This window comes from Corvus kubaryi, unplaced genomic scaffold, assembly GCF_017639235.1.
Source record: "Corvus kubaryi isolate FWS band 111438036 unplaced genomic scaffold, C.kubaryi_AGA036_p1.0 split3-73, whole genome shotgun sequence".
Taxonomy (NCBI): Eukaryota; Metazoa; Chordata; class Aves; order Passeriformes; family Corvidae; genus Corvus; species Corvus kubaryi.
The window spans coordinates 39230535-39234733 of record NW_024582091.1 but is presented as its reverse complement, the minus strand read 5'-3'; the positions used below and the strand labels follow the sequence as shown (position 1 = coordinate 39234733).

Sequence of the window (4199 nt, the reverse complement as noted above, 5' to 3'; positions counted from 1 at the left end):
AATGTCATTTCTTGGGAGATACAAGTGGGGTTTATGACTCCTAGTCTTAAAATCTTACCATTGGTCCTTTCTGCTCAGTGCCACTTTAAGACCAGAAATGTTTTGCTGCAGAGTGCAAAGATCACTTGGTTACTGAAGCAAATCTCCATCTCCTGCTTTTGTGCAATGAAACATTTTAAAATCTATTCGCTCTAGCTGCTAAAGAAAGGGAATGTAATACATTTAGCTCTAGGAATGGTGCTAGGAATCTGCCTAGCTTGCAATGAAAGAATATATTTGGTGAAATGGTAAAATGAAAATACCACTTTACTACTGAGCTGTGATCGAGACCACCAGGGCAGCTCAAGCCCGTATGAAGCCATCTCAAGCACTAGAGCTATAGTTCAGTTTGGTTTAGTGGCAGTGACATTTTTCTTCTGAGTCAACAGACTTTTGGTTTTTGGTGGCTGTTGGCACATAATACCAGCCTTTGAAACACTGACTGCTCAGCCAAAGTTAACAGAAACAGCTGCAAAACAAGATGTCATTATCTCTGGGTCTAGCTCTGAGTAAGATACAAGAGCATTGCAATCTGTAAAGAGCAGTTCTTTAATAAGGGGACTTCTGAAGCCTTTGTTTTCTGCATACAAACAAGCCAAATTATAAATGTCGCTTGGGGAAATCTGAAAGTGGACTCTCAGAGACAGACTCTGTGTTCAATTTGCTGCTACTGCAAGGAAAAAATCTCCCTTCCACTGAGATGCTGTAGCTCTAATCACATTTTACAAGCCAGCTTTCCATGCAAAGAGCCAACAGAAGATGATGACTTCTTTGACTCATTTGCTTTGGGATGAAGAGTTAGGTGGGGGAGTTGGTGGTAGTTTGTTTTTTTTAAATTTCATGGTTTTATGTATAGCAGCACAGAAAGGTCTATTTACTCCTTTAAATGAATCTTAATAGTGTCAAATAACATTAGACAGTCTGATAGTTATTAAAAAACCATGCCTGATAAAGAACCACAGTATTGCACAGACATAGATAAGAAAGATTTTTGCATGAAGCCAACCATAAACACACATAAATACATCTCTGTAACTGCAGGACATTTTACTGACCCATTTCCCAGCTGACGCTACAAATATAAGTGCCTTTAAGCTGTTACAGTACTGCTGCTTACAAACAAAAAGTAACACATTTTAAATATTTCATTTTGTATCACATTGAAGTCATGCTGGGGCCACAAAAGAAGATCATGACTTTATGATCAATATTAGGTCTTCAACTATTGAGTTGTTTTAATGTTAGCCTTTGATTTCTTTTATGTTGAAGATATGCAGGGAATACTATTAACTGACTCTAATCTTGAAGAGTTCATGACCGTGACAAGTGTTAAATGCCTGGATTTCTACAGGTAGAATATAAAGTTGACTGAAATTATATAGCCAACCAACAATTGTGTAGACTTAATACTGGAAAATAAGGGACCTAGCTTCATGCCCTTTAAATTCTACAGACATTTAATGCTGAAGTAAAATGATTTTATTAGAATTATTTGGACTCTTTGTTCCAGAAGGCCTTCGCAAGTACATGTTTTTATAGATCTTCACAAGTTGTTTTATAACACATTTCTCCATCCATTTCTATTTTTTCAAAAGACAGTGACAATTCTTTGGAAAAACAATGCAAACAGGTTTTAATTTAAAAAAAAAAAAAATAATGCATGGTAATAAGGAAACTGTTTGGGTTAAGAAATGCAAAGCATGGAACAAAACACATATACCAGGGAGAGAGGATAGAAAGGCCGGGAAGAAAAAGTCATTGAGAGCAATTGCAGGGCTCTAAAATAGGCACAAGGATTAGGCAGTGGCCAGAACAGAGCAGTAGAACAGCTATTGAAAGGAAGTGGATTTATAAACAGGAGTTCAAGCAACAACAAGGAATGGCTTCAGTGCAGGAAGCTATGGTAAATAGGAATGGCTGGGCTTGTCCAGAGCTGTGGGAAACATTAAAAGAGTAAAAAAAGCTGAAGTTTTTTATTCATTTAAACATTTTAAGCATAGCATTTTCAAACTTATAGAATTTGGTATTTTTCTGATACATGGATAAAATTATTTTCTTTCAATCCTACCCACTACTCAGTCTCCCTTTTAAGTTGAACATCTCTATGTAGCTACTAAATCTGTAGGAGAAGACACTTGCTTTGATTGGTTTCATAGTTTTTGCCAGAGTGGAACTGTCTTCCTAATATTAAGCAGGTATGAAGGCTCACAGTCTTTACTATGAAGTCATTAAACTTCAACATGTGAGTTTAAAGTTAAACAAATCTTCAGATTATTTCTTAAATATGCAGGTTTTTCCTAACTGAGGCCTTAGAATAGCACTGGTGCTCTTAAAAGCTGTGGACAGATACTCAAAAAATATTTTAAGCACTGCAATTAACTAGTAAAAACACTGTTAATGTTTCATACATACATTTTATCCTTTACAATACTCTTTTGAGAACTGTTTCTAAACATAGGGAATATAACTTAAATTTCTATTAAGACTCCAAATTGCCATGCCATTAACCTTTGGTAATCAAGCAGAGTTGTGGCTTCCAGTTCAAGGACTTTTCCTTCACAAGAATCAAGACCAGAAGAAAAGAGAAGTCATGGTTTTGTGGGGAGAGACTTTCAGGGACCTTAACACTGGCTTTAGTCCTTGTGAGATTCAGAATTTGAAGCTCCTATCCCAGAAGACAAAAAATAAGCCAGACAACCAACACAACATACTGTCATGTTTTAAATGAGTTGTGTTTTGAACACAGATTCCCGAGAGCCGAGCTGATTTTGATGTGCCTATACTCTTACAGCTCTCATGCAAGCTAGCCCTTCTGGACTGCTTTCAATCCTTTTAATTTCAACCCTACTAACATATGTGTCATTTTGGCTTCAGTTTTTGTAGCACTCCACTTTGGGCTTTAGATGGGATACACAGGTGTGTTGACCAGTTTTGCAAAGAGATTTGATACACATTGTTGGTGAGCCGCAGAACCACCTTAATGCAGCCTTGTGCCTTTTTGTACCATCTTGCCAGACTGTTTTAGTGGAGTGGTAAATACAGTAATGCATTCTCTCCTGAGATATTAACATTTCTGGATTCGTGGCATGATTTGACAGGATCCAGATGCCAAATATGTATTTTTCCAGTGCTGTTGCCTGGAGGCATATCAGGCTCCAGATTTCTAAGGTGCAGTAGGAAAGCTAAACAGCATTCTCTATTGAGCAAAAATTTGGAAACTGGAGTTTGAAAAGATCGGACAAACTAACTGGCATGACGTGGCAGGATTCAGGATTCAGACGCAGATTTTCAGAGCATCCTGGTCTTGATTCTCACAGTTGACACCAACAGATCCATGCAGATCCACACTGGTTCTTTATTCAGAAATTGTGCTTCAGGTGCCCAACATCAAAAAGTTACCTGGCCACTAAATCCCTGCCTCTCCCTTGGCTTCAGAGAAGAATGAAGTGTTGGATAGTTGTTTATACACTTTTTATTTTTTTAAATCTATTTGGACATGCCGATGTGGGGACCAAAATAAAAACAAAACCGGAGCCCAGCACCGCTGGGCTTTCACTCCTCAGCACGGCGGCGTGCTGCTCCCGCCGTCACACGCTGCCAGCCCACGAGCGGGGATGCTGCCGCTCCGCCGCCCCGGCCCCGCCGCCTGCAGAGACCCCTGCCCCTGGCTGCCGGCGGAGCGTCCCTGCGACCCGCGACGGCGCCCGGCCGAGCAGCCCGGGGCAGCGAGCGGCGGTGCCGGGCCGGGCCGGGCCGGGCCGTGACTCACCCGCCGGGCCAAGGGGGGAACTCCCGCTGCCGCCGGGCTCCGCCGCCGCTGGCAGAGCGCATGTGCGGGGGCTCCCTGCTCCGCGCTGCTCCTCGCACCCTCCCGCCCTCCCCTCCTCCCCCCCCCCCTCCCTTCCTCCCTCCCTGCCTGCTGCCTGCCCGCCTGCCTGCCTGCCGCCGCCTCCCTCCCTCTCCCCGCCGGCTGGGTGCTGAAGTTGGGCGGATGGCAGCGAACCAGCTGCGCTAGGGACGAGCCGCACCAACCCTTCCCGGGATCTCTCAGCGCCAACTGCACGCAGCCGGGCGGGGGTGGGTAAGGCGCTCCGCGCTTATTTCAGCCTGAACCGTGGTAAACGGCACCAAAATGTCTGCTTTATAGTGATGCAAAGGGG

General features: G+C 43.0%; 1 protein-coding gene across 5 annotated transcripts in view; it reads left to right on the top strand.

Annotated features, from left to right (window-relative positions):
• Positions 1–3933: 3933 nt before the first annotated feature.
• Positions 3934–4199, top strand: part of RGS17 (regulator of G protein signaling 17) — a 74384-nt gene continuing 74118 nt past the window's right edge. For 4 of the 5 annotated variants that reach the window (XM_042016438.1, XM_042016436.1, XM_042016435.1 and 1 more), the window contains exon 1: positions 3934–4116. The gene's annotated coding sequence lies outside the window, so the exon portion shown is untranslated. Of the gene's footprint in view, positions 4157–4199 lie in introns of all 5 variants that reach the window. The other variant, XM_042016439.1, reaches the window with a different exon arrangement.